General features: G+C 42.0%; 1 long non-coding RNA gene across 1 annotated transcript in view; it reads left to right on the forward strand.

Moving 5' to 3' along the window:
- Nucleotides 1–9,867: 9,867 nt before the first annotated feature.
- LOC129525132 (uncharacterized) overlaps nt 9,868–14,689 on the forward strand; it is a 61,464-nt gene continuing 56,642 nt past the window's right edge. Inside the window, exon 1 of the long non-coding RNA XR_008669220.2 lies at nt 9,868–10,570. This is a non-coding gene — a long non-coding RNA (uncharacterized lncRNA). The remainder of the gene's footprint in view (nt 10,571–14,689) is intronic.

Genomic DNA, 14,689 nt, shown 5'->3' on the forward strand with positions numbered 1-14,689 from the left:
AATATTTTTCTTTTCTTTTTATTTTTTTTTGAAACAGGGTCTCACTTTGTTAACCAGGCTGGAGTGCAGTGGCACAATCATAGCTCACTGAAGCCTCAACCTCCCAGACTCAAGCAATCCTCCTGCCTCAGCCTCCTAGGTAGCTGGGATTACAAGTGTTAGCCACCATGGCTGGCTAATTTTTAATTTTTTTGTAGAAACAAGGTCTCTCTATGTTGCCCAGGTTGGTCTCAACCTCCTGGGCTCAGTGGATCCTCCTGTCTTGGCCTCCCAAGGTGTTGGGATTACTGGCACGAGCCACTGTGCCCAGATGGGATGTTTTTCTGTTTGTGTCGTCTATGATTTCTTTTATTGGTGTTTTGTATTTTTCCTTGTAGGGATCTTTAACCTCTATGGTTAAATATATTCCTAGGTATTTAATTTTAGTTTTATTATATATAGCTATCGTAAATGGAATTGAGTTCTTGATTTGGTTTTCAGCTTGAGTGTTATTGGGGTATATAAATGCTACTGATTTTTGTACATTTGGTTTTGTATTCTGAAACTTTGTTGAACTTTACTGAAGTCATTTATTATGTCTAGGAGTATTTTCAAGGAATCTTTAGGGTTTTCTAGGTATAGGATCATGTCATCAGTGAAAAGAGATAATCTGACTTTTTTTTTTTTTTCAGTTTGGATGCCTTTTATTTCTTTCTCTTGCCTGATTGTTCTGGCTAGGTCTTCCAGTACTATGTTGAATAGGAGAGGTGAGAGTAGACAGGCTTGTTCAGTTTCAGGTCATAGGGGAAATGCTTTTGGCTTTTCTCCTTTCAGTATGATGTTGGCCATGGGTTTGTAATGTGTGGCTTTTATTATTTGGAGGTATGTTCCTTCAATGTCTAGTTATATCATGAAGGGATGTTGGATTTTTATCAGATGCTTTTTCTGCATTTATTGAGATACGTTTTTTGTTCTTAATTTTCTTTATATGGTGAAACACATTTATTGATTTACATATGATTTACATATGTTGAACCATCCTTGCATCCCTGGAATAAAAACCACTGATCACTGTAATGAGATGAACAGGGTACCTCAGTTGGGAATGCAGAAATCATCCACCTTCTGCGTTAGTCTCACTGGGAGGTGCAGACTTGGGCTGTTCCTATTTGGCCATCTTGCCAGATCTCTCCCCCAATTCCCTGATTCTGTCAACAAAGACCCTGTGCCCAGATGGGAAGTGACTTGTTTAAGGTTACACAAACATAACTTGAGCTTTAAGTAAGTGTGAGCCTTAGGAGAGGAGAGAGGAGAGAGGAAAGAGGAGAGAGGCCAGGGTTGGCAGGGGTGGTGGAGTGACTGTGGGAGAAGGCAAACACAATTTATGAAACAGAGTGTGTGTCATAGATTCAGGGAAGGAAGAAGGCCATTTATCTGAGGTGAATGGTTTGTGTAATGGAGTTAGCTGTGAGATGAGATGGGTAAGAGGTTGGGGCCAGATTATGGAAAGCCTATGTATGAAAAGAGGAGCCATTGAAAGTGTTTGAAAGGAATGCTAGGAGATCACAAGAAATAATAACTGAGAATTACAGCTGATCCTAAGGTTGCTCAGAGGGTTTGCTCAGAGGTTGCTCAGAGGTTTTCATTCTACTTTAACCATAACTTAACAATAAAAAATACATTTTACACTGAATCAGCACATGCACACACACACACACGCACACACACACAGAAACTTAAGCTTGACAAGACAAGGCTTAACCTATGTGTGCTATACTCTATTTTCCACTTCATTCCACTAAACTCTAAGCCTCCCTTTTTTGGAGACTGAATTTATCCGGGGGAGGGGACTGGTGGACGGCATCCTAAGTGAAAGGCGTAGCGTGACAAACTCCAGGAGCTTTGAGGGCAAAGTGTGATCTGGGTAGGTTTCCAGATTTAGTAAATAAAAATAGAGAACACTCAGTTCAATTTGAATTTCAGATAAACAATATTCCATAGCTTGGGAAGAGCAAGACATTCTGTGTGGCTGGAACACAGGTGGGTGTGAGAAAATGGCAGAGGCGAGCCTGGCATGTATTGGGATCATGTTGTGAATGCTTATGAGAGAATAACCATCTTTTCTGTAGCCTCTTGCTCATATTGAAGGATAATTTGAGAATAATTATTGAATGCTTGAAAAGAAATTAAAAAAAATACACACAGAAAATATGTAACCCTTGAGTCCTTAGCTCATTAACAATAAAGGTGGAATCCTCGTTTGTGGGTGGAATGATTATTAATTATTAACCATTGCATCTGAGTAATTCTTTCTTTTATCCTGCTGATTTTGTTTCTAAGATGCCTTTGTCCAGGTGTTTAGTTGAGAAGGGGGAATGAGCACATTTTGCCACATATACTTCTTATTATATTCCAGCCTGAAGCAAGAATTTAAGTTATTAACAGTAATGGAATTAATAACGTGTGTGTGATCAACTAAGCAAGTCTTTGCTCTGTTTAAGTAGTTTTCCAGATGTCATCAATGCAGGTTGTCTGTATTTCATCCTCTCTTCCCCGTTTGTGGACCCTGATCTTCACTATATCATAGACATGGCTCCTGGCAGGCCAGGGAAGCCACCTGACCCAAGCTGGACCAGACAGAATTCAGTCTCATTTGTGGTTTTACTGGTAACTCAGGAGCTCATGGTAGCCATGTTTTTTTTTTTTTTTTTTTTTTTTTTTTTTTTTTTTGCCATATGCAAAATCAAAGAAAGCCAGTCAACACTATGGAATTCACTGAAGAAGCAATTCAGTGAAGGTGGGGGAGAGTATATGCACTTGTGTTAGAGGAAAAGCATGCTAGAATTAGAAAATGAAAAGTGAAGACAAGCAAAGAAGGGAGAGAGAGAGAGTGGCGAGAGGGGGGTGAAAAGGAGGCAAAAGGAAGGAGGGAGGAGGAAGGGGAAGAGGAGAAGGGAGAAGGAGGGAGAAAGGCTGAGAGCCAAGCCCTACTAGTTGTGCAATCCCTGGGTTCATTACCCTCCTAAAGTGACTTGGTTGCATTCTATCTGGTTTGTGAGATGACCTTTCACCTTCTGATGAATTGCCTTTATGCTTAGGATCACTACAGTGGGCTCTGTTACTTAAAACAAGAGTACTAATTAATAAATCAGATCACTGAAGTCATATTGACCCACTGTGATTGCTATGGTTTGGTGGTGATTATGAGAAGGGTATTTACTCAGTAGGTAGAACTTGGCCATAGAACTCCTTCATGGCAAATAGGAAGAAGCACGGCTTTTGTTAAACTGAGCACATACATTGCTGAGCATAACACAAACTACCCTGGTGCATAGTTTCCCTTTTCCATCTAGAGCTTGTTCTGGATTTGTTCTAGGAAAAGCCTATGGGTTTAATTTGGAGCTGGTTTATTTCAGTTGGTTGGGGAGTTGTTTTGTGGTACTTTTAACACTACTCAAACAAATGTTTCCCAAGGTGAATTCTCTGTTCAATGAAACTAGCAGTTACACAGTGGAAAAAAGAAAGAAGGTGGTTCTGTGGTCAGGCCATGTTTGGGTTAACTGCTTTGTAGTACCTCTCAGAGCCTTTACTATGCTAGTTTGCATTGTAAATTTCTAAGAGGCAAAGAGTTGATGTAGCATTTCCTGAGTTCACTTGACCACAAAGCGGGATATGTCACTGGACTAGTGTCTCCCAGGACACACTGGGGATAAGATAGATAGCTGAGCACATATGAGTGGACGGCCACCACTCCAGTGTGCAGGACTGACAGTGAGAAGGACCTGTCCAGTAGCTGCCTCTTACACATTGACCTTGATTTTAAGGTGACAAGAAAATGATCTGACTGCCAGTGATTCTCCAATACTCTTGACATTTCTAAAGAACAGGTTATTAAAAAAACATCTAACACTAAAAGGGAAGCTTGGCTCAGTTTATATTCAGATCAAAGAGACTATGGACAAGGGATCTGTGGAGAAAATTCAGGCAGTCTGTGAACTTGAATGGGAATAAAAATTGCATCTTTATTTTCATTAACTTCAGACTGAAATTTAGCATTTCCTTCAGTTATTAATGTAGCAACAGACCCCATTGTTTGAGCAGCACCCATTATTTGTCAGTAATAGAAATCTCAAATGTATTCACATTACATCACAGTTCCTGCAAGTTTCTCTAAATATTTATGCTTCTTGTTACTTTGAAATTATAGTTAGGCCTACCACTAGCTCTTGTTACTCTTCTTCTTATTTTTTTGGATGTGGAGATGAGGTCTTGCTATGTTGTCCAGTCTGGTCTTGAACTCCTGGCCTCAAGCAATTCTTCTGCCTCAGCCTCCTTAGTAGTTGAGTTTATAGGCAAAAGCCACCATACCTGGCCAAACAAAATGTTTTTGATGATGGCCACACATTAAACACGGCGCCTGGCCCATGATAGTGCTTAATGAATATTAACTGATGTTGTTTATCAGTTAATCACGACCATCATCATCGAACTAAGCTCCCATATTTGTTGAGTGTCTTAATTTAGACCCAACATGAGGATATGAGGCAAAGTAGGCATTTTAAAAATAAATATTAGTGAAACTAGATAGAATTATCTTCCTTGTCACTTCTTTTGGGTATTAATTATATATCAGAAAATTTCAGGGCTGGGTGTGGTGGCTCATGCCTTTAATCCCAGCACTTTGGGAGGTTGAGGCATGAGGATCACTTGAGCCCAGGAGTTTGAGACCAACCTGGGCAACACAGTGAGACTCTATTGCTTCAAAAAAAAAAAAAAATTAGAGAAGCATGGTGGCACATGCCTATAGTCCCAGCTGCTTAGGAGGTTAAGGTGGGAGGATCTTTTGAGACTGGAAAGTCAAGGGTACAGCAAGCCATGATCATGCCACTGCACTCCAGCCTGGGGGACACAATGTGGTCCTGTCTTAAAAAAAAAAAAAAAAGAAAGTAAAGAAAATCTCAGGGCTTTATAAAAACCATTAATTTGTTTATTAATTTATGCATTCACTTGTCGAATATTTACCTGCTAGTTACTCTATCTTGGTCTATTTCTTCAGGTGATTTATGTGGGGTTTGAGTGGAGGTGCAGGGGCCAGTAAATGGGAAGAAGTCTTTATAATCTGTTTGTTCAATCTTCATCTCTCCCAGTCCTCTCTGTTTACTCCATAAAATTAAAAGAAATGCTGTCATCTGTTTCTAGCACTGTGCTCTGTGCCTCAGGATGCTTAGAGAAGCTTAAAAACAGTTCAGGTGGCAAGGCGCAGTGGCTCACACCTGTAATCCCAGCACTTTGGGAGGCTGAGGCAGGTGGATCACGAGGTCAGGAGATCAAGACCATCCTGGCCAACATGGTGAAACCCTGTTTCTATTAAGAAACACACAAATTAGCTGGGCGTGGTGGTGCGTGCCTGTAGTCCCAGCTACTCGGGAGGCTGAGGCAGGAAAATCGCTTGAACCCAGGAGGCGAAGGTTGCAGTGAGCCGAGATTGCACCACTGCCTTCCAGCCTGGTGACAGAGCGAGACTCCGTCTCAAAAAAACAAAAATAAAAAACTAAAACAAAACAAAAACCCAGCACAGGCACTGTTTACAGTGTGCTTTTCACTTACCTCAAGAGACAGAGGTATCCTCTCTTTCAGGTTATTTGGGGGATCTAAGTGCCTTTGGTATAATCTTCTTTGTGCTGGTTCAAAGAGAAAGTGGAGGATCAGGTTAGGTGAGAATACATTCTGCAGGGTTTAGTAGAAAATACATTCTGTAGGGTGTAGGTCCTGAAAGATATGCTCCATTCCTAACCTCTACACCACATGCCTGTGAATGTGACCTTATTTGGAAATAGTCTTTGCAGATATAATTAAGGTAAGGATCTTGAGAAGAGATCATCCTGGATTTAGGGTGAACCCTAAATCCAATGACATTGTCATTATGACAGAAAAGAAGACAAAGGGACCTAGGGAAGGAGGTCATCTGAAGGTAGAGGCAGAAAGTAGAGTAGTGCAGCCACAAGCCAAGGAACCCCAGGAGCCATCAGAAGCTGGAAGAAGCAAGGAAGGACTCTTCCCTGGAACCTCTGGAGGGAGAGTAGTCCTGATGAAACTTTAATTTTGGACATCTGGACTCTAGAATTTGAAAAGAATAAATTTCTACTATGTTTGTGGTAATAATTAGGAAACTAGTACATTTTCCTCAGTCAGCAACGAAGAGACAATACCAGTGCTCAGCCAATCTGATGCTTTGCAAGACAAACATTCAGTCAGAAGCAGCATCACCACGTTTTCTACTGATCCAGAGTCCAGCCCAAATCCTTTTGAGCTTCATTTACCTACTTCTTCTAGCTTTCTTACCCCTTTTTTTCTACTTTTATGGTAGAGTCAAAGGCACCAAAATGCATTCAGAGGGTTGTGTCAATAAGTCGATCTTATTGGAGTGACAATTTCTATCTGATTTGATGCTGTATAAACAAGTTTCCTTCCTACTGTGACAGCTTAGGAAGCTGGAATCTGGGGGGAGATCCATGCGATGTCAAGTCAAGAGTTGGAGATGGAAATAATTCATATAAGAGAAAAGTCAGTGTATGTGTGTGTGCACCTGTGTGTGTGTGCACCTGTGTGTATGTGTGTGTGTCTAGGAAAGAGGCAGGGTGGTGGCTTAAGAACCTAAGCTGTGCTAAGCTGTCTCTGACTCCACTAGGTTATGGGGTTATTCAAGGACAGTGTTGGTATCTGGCATTTAATCTGATTTTGTGAATCCTACAGAATTTTTAATGTTAGAAAAGAGAATTTTGTTCCCAGAAAAACATGTAGTTGAGAATTCATACAAACTTTTCTGTTTTCTGGGAACATGTGCAGTGTTTAACCTACACTAAAGAAACTAGTGTGTTTCACTGGGTCCCTGAAACGTACAGGGATAGTGTTTGGAGTGATAGCCTTTTGACACAAACTTTCCTGCCTTTGTCTCTGCTCAGGGTGGTAGTGGGTGGTCACAGATGGTGGCTGACTTTCTTTGGAACTAGGGAGGGAGACCCCTTCTTTCTCTGGGCATTATTCTACTTTCACTCCGGAGAATCTCACCCCTCCTTGTTCAGATCATTTTCCCTTACTGGCAGGAGAAAGGGGACTTTCATATGCAGCAGTTCAAGAAAGGAGGGCTTTCCATGGAGGGCATATTTCTGGGTTGCTCTGCTGCATGGAGTGGTGCCTTCCTGGGAGCCATTTATAGAAATGACTGGAAACCTCTTAGGAAGGAATTTAAGATAAGAAAGGAGAGAATGGGGGAACACAAATTTGGTCCAGGGAAAATGGCTCAGTGTGAAACGGGAGGGGTGGCTTTTGCACTGCCTCCCTACTGTTCCTAGAAACTTGTGCCAGAATCTTGAGTGGTGGAGATGGAAAGAAAAATACGTTGAAGCTCTTCTGTCACCGTAGTTTCCATATGTAGGAACTCAGCTACATTCAGAGGGTCAATGCAAAGCCCACATCCCTGGGGAGCAGAGCAGCCTGGCCAAGGCCCAGAGCAGCAGACAGCATGGAGCAGGGCGGGAGCCTGCTCCACAGAAGCAGGTGGAGCAGGGAGGAGAAATCCTACTGCAGTCCAGGGGCCTCCCAGGAATATCTGGGAGGTGGGGTGGGCCAGGGCAGGGCTAGATTCTGCTATTGTGGGTGGGAAGCAGATCCAGGGAATCAGGGTTTTGTTTCTCTTACCTGTTTCTGTTATGGTGACCTTGATTTTGTATCTAGGCTGGAGAGACCTGGGAAACACTGGTTACATAGGATTATAAAGCCTGTCACATCACAGGGAGGGGAACATCACACACCAGCGCCTGTTGCCAGGTGTGGGGCTAGGGGAGGGATAGCATTAGGAGAAATATCTAATGTAGATGACAGGTTGATAGGTGCAGCAAACCACCATGGCACGTGTACACCTGTGTAACAAACCTGCACATTCTGCACGTGTATCCCAGAACTTAAAGTATAATTACAAAAAAAAAAAAAAAAGAAAACACCTATCACATTTACTGAAAGCCTGTCATTGCTGGTACCCATTGAAAAACAACAAGCTCACTTTAAAAAGTCAGTAAGTCAATGAAAAGAACTTATGAGACTTGTGATTTAGTGAAATTGATTAATAAAAACAATTTACATAGATGTGAATAATAAACTTGAATCATGAAATAAATATTCAGAGTTAGATCCCATTAAGGGCATCATTTTCTTTCTTCTATTCCCATGATAAACTTGCTGTCTTATGGCCAAAAGCTGCACCTGTAGCGACAAGATGGTTTGGTCCCACCCACCCGTGCTGCCTGGAACAGCTCAGTGATGAGGACGGGTAATGCTGGTAGACCAGAGCTAGACTCAGTTCAGCCTCCTTCCTAATTCTTCGAGTCAAGGTAGTGCTCCAGAGAGCTTCCAGGAAATGTGAGTCTCTGTGGCCTTCTTCTTTACTCTCGATCTCTCTCACCCATCTCAGATCTATTAGTCAGGAGGTTTCCAATATCTAGGGACATTTCAACATCTCCACTCAGGCCTCTACTGACCCTACGGCTGCTCACTTCCTGGAGCAGCTGAGAATACTGAAGATCAAGGACTCTCTCCTGGTGGCCTTTAATTGTGAGGAAATATCCTGCCTTTTTAATCCAGTCCTGCAGATACTGAGTTCCTCTGTGCTAGGCAGAGGAACCGAGGACTCCAACACATATACCCTTAGGGGTATTGGGAAGATAAAACCTACACTGAAATCAAAAAGGACAGAAGAAAAAAACAGGAAGGACAGTGTCATGTGATGGCTAAGAGCTTGGGCTCTGGAGTCAAAGAAATTATATTCAAATCTTAGTTCCCAAAGAAACTTCGGAAAAGGTATCTTAACTTCATTATGCCTCTAATTTCTTATCTATGAAATGGCAGTCATAACAATATGACTGGTGTCATGGCACCTGGTTGACCCCGTGCTTATGTAAAGGCACTGCCAGCCCAGTGGGTCCTAGGCACTTGTAGGGACCTAGTGAAGCCCAAGGAAGGAGCTTCAGAAAAGCACAGGTTCCCTGTGGTGAGGCACTGGGGCCTGGCCCTTCACCTGCCTGTGTCTGCTCCTAGGTTGATGTGAGGATGAAAGAGCTAAGTCATGAAAAGCATCCAGACAATAAGCACAGCAAGCACAGAAAAAACTCTCAGAAATGGTGCTGTTATTATTACCAATAGCAATAAGGCCCAGACTCCTGAGGATGGACAGTAATTCCTGTGGGGATTTACTAGCAGCAGGAGATTTAGGGGAGCAAGAGGCTACTGGAGTGGATGTACCATTGGGCAGACAAGCTGTGAGATGGCCTTGAAGATGCCATCAGGACATCACCAAGTGACTGGCCCTGGAACCGTGGGAGGCAACCTTCATTAAAGGAGTATGGGTTGAGTCCTGCAGCCAGACGAGAGTGGAAGATTTTTCAGTGTGCTGGTTTAAGGGCAGGTGAAGTCTGGAGAAAGCCAGGCCCAAAGCCCAGAAAGGTCAGGGGGTGTTTGGGGAATGGTAAGTAAATTCCCTCCAATCCCAAGTTGGAGCAGAGAGACAAATGCGACAGAAGGGTTGATGCAAACTGTAAGACTGAAGACAGCAGGCTTAGGAGACTTTGGTGAGGGAAAAGAAAGCTAAGAGAAGAGAAGGGTACTCCCTGGAGGCCAACAGGGAGCACAGGAAGGAAGCTCCCTGGACAATGGGGAGACGACAGGGGTCTTCCCAAAGCAGGACTCACCAGGCGAACTATTTGATATGGTTTGGCTCTGTGTCCCCACCCAAATCTCATCTCGAATTGTAATCCCCATGTATAGAGGGAGGGACCGGGTGGGAGATGATTGGATCATGGGGGTGGTTTCCCCCATGCTGTTCTCCTGACAGGGAGTTCTCATAAGAAATGGTTTTAAAAAGTCAGTTTCCCTTGAGCTCTTTCTCCTGCTGCCTTGTGAGGAAGGTGCCTGCTTTCCCTTCACCTTCTGCCATGATTGCAAGTGTCCTGTATCCTCCTGGCCATGTGGAACTGTGAGTCAATTAAATCTTTTTTCTTTATAAATCACCCAGTCTCAGGTATTCTTTAGAACAGTGTGACATCGGACTAAAACACTATTTCTCCCAGCCCGAATGCTGGAGTGAGTGTATATGCAACTGATATCCCCAGTAACTGGGGGCTCCCTTTGGCTGCTAAGTGAATGGCAGGGAGGCTTGAGGCTGCGCTGTTCACTTTAGGAAACAGCGAGGTGTCTGAGCTAGGGAATCCTAAAAAGGATTACTGTCACAAATTGAACTGAAATTTAAGAAACACACAAACTGAAACAAGACCTTTTAATTTGTAGCCCCAAACAGGCAAACTGCTCTGTTGAAACAATTAAGCAGCTGTGATGAGGAGGGGCAGCAATACACAGCAGCTGCCCGGATTTCCAAGGAGGTTACAGAGAGTTCACGGACTTAGAACCACTCTAGCTCACCTGGCTCCACGTGGCGACTCCAGGCTCTGCACCCTTCCGGCCGCTAAGACAAGGCCTCAGACACGGGGTTCTGCCCTGTTTACTGTCAGCAGAGCCAAGCTGAGAAGGATGGGCACGAGAAAAGGTAATTGGCTTTAAAGGGTGGGGATGCAGGTGACCTTCGCAAGGGCAGCTTTTGCTGACCCTATAGGAGCAGGGGGCGCACTCACCAGGCCGCGCCACTAGGGGACGCGGGGCACACTCCCGGCCCTTCCTGAGCCCGGCTGTTGTGGGCGGCCCGCCCTTCACCCTCACGAGGTAGGGCTCTCACCAACACCATTTCCATTGTGTTTTTTATTTGTAAAGGAATACATGGAAAATTGGGAAACTACAGAAAACCACAAAGAAAAAAAAATTCCAGTCCCTAAGCACTGGAATTCCTCTAACAGCCTTTTGGTGTGTAATGAGTGTTTCATCTTTTAATTTTTTAATTAAAAAAAATTTTTTTTAAAGTAACAGCTGGTATCAGAATTCCTTTTTGGGTGAAATTCCTTTTTTTTCCCCCTTTTTTCTTTTTGATAAAGATAAGCTGATACATTTTCTGGCTTTAGGATGGGACAATATACTGTCCCTTGGTACAGGAAGAAAAGGAGGGATGGGGCTGGGCATCCTCTGGATAAAGGGAGTCAGAGGTGGCTGGTGACACAGAGGAGGCATTTGTGGCATTTCATGGTGGATATTTTTGGGGTGCTGTGAAGAGGCATTAATGTTGAGTCTAGGTCAATGCAAGTAGCATAAATGTGTCAAGGAAGCAGGAGCTCAGGAGCAGGTGAGCACTGAAACCCGTGGGAAACTGCAGAAATCTTGGGGCAGGGTTTGGGATTTCCTAAACTGTGGCGGAATTATGGGAGTGAATCCACTATACCTGGAAATTTGGGGAAGGGAAGTCATCCGCCTGGGTTGTAAGTGTTCATGCTATAAATTTATTATTGGATTCATATTGGTATTTTATATATAAACTGCATATATATATGCAATTTTTATTGTGTTATAATCTTTGCTGTATTTATGTATGTGTGTGTATATATATATATTTCTTTTTTTATCTTTTCTTCTTCTTTTCTTTCTTTTTTTTTTTTTTTTTTGAGACTGGGTCTCTTGCTTTATTGCCCAGGCTAGAGTACAGTGGTGTGATCACAGCTCATGGCAGCCTCGACGTCCTTAGCTCAAGTGATCCTCCCACCTCCGCCCCCCAGAGTAGCTGGGACTACAGGTGGACACCACTATGCCAGGCTAATTTTTAATTTTTTTTTTTTGTAGAGATGTGGTCTCATTATGTTACCCAGGCTAGTTCCTTATATTCTCAGAGAACATATGCATGTGCGTATATGTAAAAATATGTATGAAATTAAAAATACTTACTTAAACATTGTAATATTTTGTCATTTAGATGAAATGCTAATCCCTAAATTTGGATGTTGAGAGTGTTTCCATGTAAGTTACTATTAAAGAAAACTTCCCTTACCTGTTTTGAATTCAGGGGGACTGAACATTCACTTCAAAAATAACTTCCAGGCACATCGTTGACTGTTCTCGCATTGTGCTGGGCTTTTTAGTTGTGTTTCCATTTCCTCCATTACAAAGGGAGCTCCATGAACTCAAGACACTTCTTATTTCATCTTCGCAGCATAGTGTCAAACATCTTATATGAGTTCAGTGCATGTTTTTAAATAAACACGAGATTTTGAGTCAATGGGCAGACATATGCACCTGGTGAGGCAGTATTCTAAGCTGACAGTTAACTCTACACCCCACACTGCTCAGGGGAGCCCCGAGGGAGGGCAGTGTTCACGGTTCCTGCATCCAGGTAGCTGGATTTACACAGATTATTTTCTTGTTTGACACCTAATGGGTTTTTCCAATAATATTTTGTATTGCCCATAGTTCTGTTTTCTGAAGCTGAAAGTGAGTATGGGGAGGAGTGGAGGAGATGGGAGAAGGAAGGCGAAGGATCAAGCTCAAGCTTCCCACTGGCCTGCCTTGATATCCTATTATTATTTCGACTTTAGCAAGGTAGACACTTTAAGAATCAAATTTCAGTTCCAAAAAGAACACTAGAGAAGAATGTGAGAACAAATACTTATGTCTTCCTGTTTTGAATTTGAATGGATACACAGTTTCACCTAGACTTTGAGTTTGTTGGCTTTGTTATTTCTAACATTTCAGATACCTGTAGATTTGAGCAGTTAACTGAAAAAAAGCCTCCTTTTTATTGGCAGTTGAGAAGAGAACTATCTTCCAGAACTAACAGATTCTTTGGGAAATAAGTGTTTCCTTTGCTTTTTAAAAAGCAAATGTCTTCTGCTTTCTAATGTCTTCTGTTAAGAAAAGGTGAGTCCTGGTATATGTGTCAGGGCAGTCTCAATGGCAAGCAAAATAAATGGAATGGCCCTAGGCAAAGTAATTCCTTTCTGTCTTCCTGGCCGACTTGCTGAGGATAATGCAATACATACAGTAAGCTCAGAGGAAAGGGAAACTACAGGTGCTTTTCAGAAATTTTCTTTCATCCCAAGTTGGCCTTTTCCAATTTTTTTTTTCTCTTTCACCTTTTAATGACTTTAACAAAATTTCAGTGAGTTAAGATACTCAAGACCAAATCAAAAGCATGGGCTCTTATACTTTCAACAAAATAAAAATGCAAACGTCAAGAACTCAGGAATAAATGATGTCTTCAACACAAACACATGTTCATCAGAGTACCTTATCAGATTAGCCCCGTGTGTCTTAGACATACTACCCACCCTATGAAGAAGTTTCCCGGATCATGCTTTGATAGGTGACTCATGGCTTCTTCTCATATCTGCTTCCAACTTATCTCTCTAGCTCCAAACAGTTACATGCATCATGAAGTTGAGCCAAATGGAAGGATCTCTGGTCCCGAAATAAAGTCGCCATCCTTATTTTTATATTGCTGTGTAAGTCTTTGGAAGTCTCCAGCAGTGCTCCCGTCTTTAAGAATATTCCAGGCATTCCTCAATGAGTTCTTGAGATGGGCCTCTGCAGCAGTCTTCTAGACATTCATGCCTCCAAGAATTTCTTATGTGCACTTTTCATTTAAATCCTTACAACTCTGCACCATTTAATAAACCCTAGCAGGCGTTTTGCCACCAAAACTTTGTTTTCAATTTTAGTTTAAGCTGTTTTAAAATTTTATCTTGGCCAACATTTTTGGGTTTCAGAACATCTGGATGAAATGTAATAAAGAGTCAGCTAATCTTTCCCACGTTGGCCCACCTAGTGCCAAAGTAGTCTGAAGTTTTTTCATTTTCCTAGATTTAGTTAGAATTTTATATTTTTCTCTGTATCTTCGCAACTATTTTAGAAGCATTTTTCAGTAGAAGATGTTTTTGTGGGAAGGTAGAGATAACTATCTCTTTCTCAGAGCATAAAAAATGTATAGCTACAGGCTCACTCACATGGTGATCATAAATTTCATGGCAGAAACTCACTGACATCTCCATAATATTATTAATCATGATAAAGTAGAAGTCAGGATAAGGCAAGTCTCTTCTAAGGATGCTCAGGTTATGGTTTACTGAAAAAATCCCACTGCATTATATGGCAGTCTCAGCCTTGGAAGCCTTGTGTCTAAATATTGCCTTATATTACAAGGAGCTTTCCACAAATGCAGGACTGTGGCATGAAAAACATTCTGAAAAATAACAACTCCCTTGACTTAAAAAAGAACCTCATCTACATTGTATGTGTCATGTAAACGCAGACTTCCTTTGATAGTTACATGTCTGATTATTCTTATTAGTGCTAAATCATGGCTCTCTCAATTTCTTCCTTAGATTTAATGCTAATTTCTTCCTCTTCAAGCTGTCAGCTTTGTCCTTTTCTGTCTTCAGTGAAACTGGCTCATGGCTAACTACCATTGTTTATGTGGTATTCTTTTATGGCTTGAAAATTTATAGTCACTTTCTACTCCTCTAACTGAAACAATTCCTATTCTTTTAATCTCTCCTCGGAAAGCCTGTTTAATTTCTGTTTTTGTTGCTCTCCTGTGGATCTTCTCTGAGTTCTCTAGATTTTGATACACTTTGTGTTGAACAGAGAAGCTTAGCAAAGATTGTTTCTCATTGTTCCAAGGTAGATTACTTGATGATACCCTGATGGGGAACTGATAGGTGACACTGCATGGGAAATTCCTTTGAGAACCCTAAAGTACCCCCAAATGAAAGAGAAGATTACTGCTTGGTTG

Source organism: Gorilla gorilla, chromosome 8 (assembly GCF_029281585.2).
Source record: "Gorilla gorilla gorilla isolate KB3781 chromosome 8, NHGRI_mGorGor1-v2.1_pri, whole genome shotgun sequence".
NCBI lineage: Eukaryota > Metazoa > Chordata > Mammalia > Primates > Hominidae > Gorilla > Gorilla gorilla.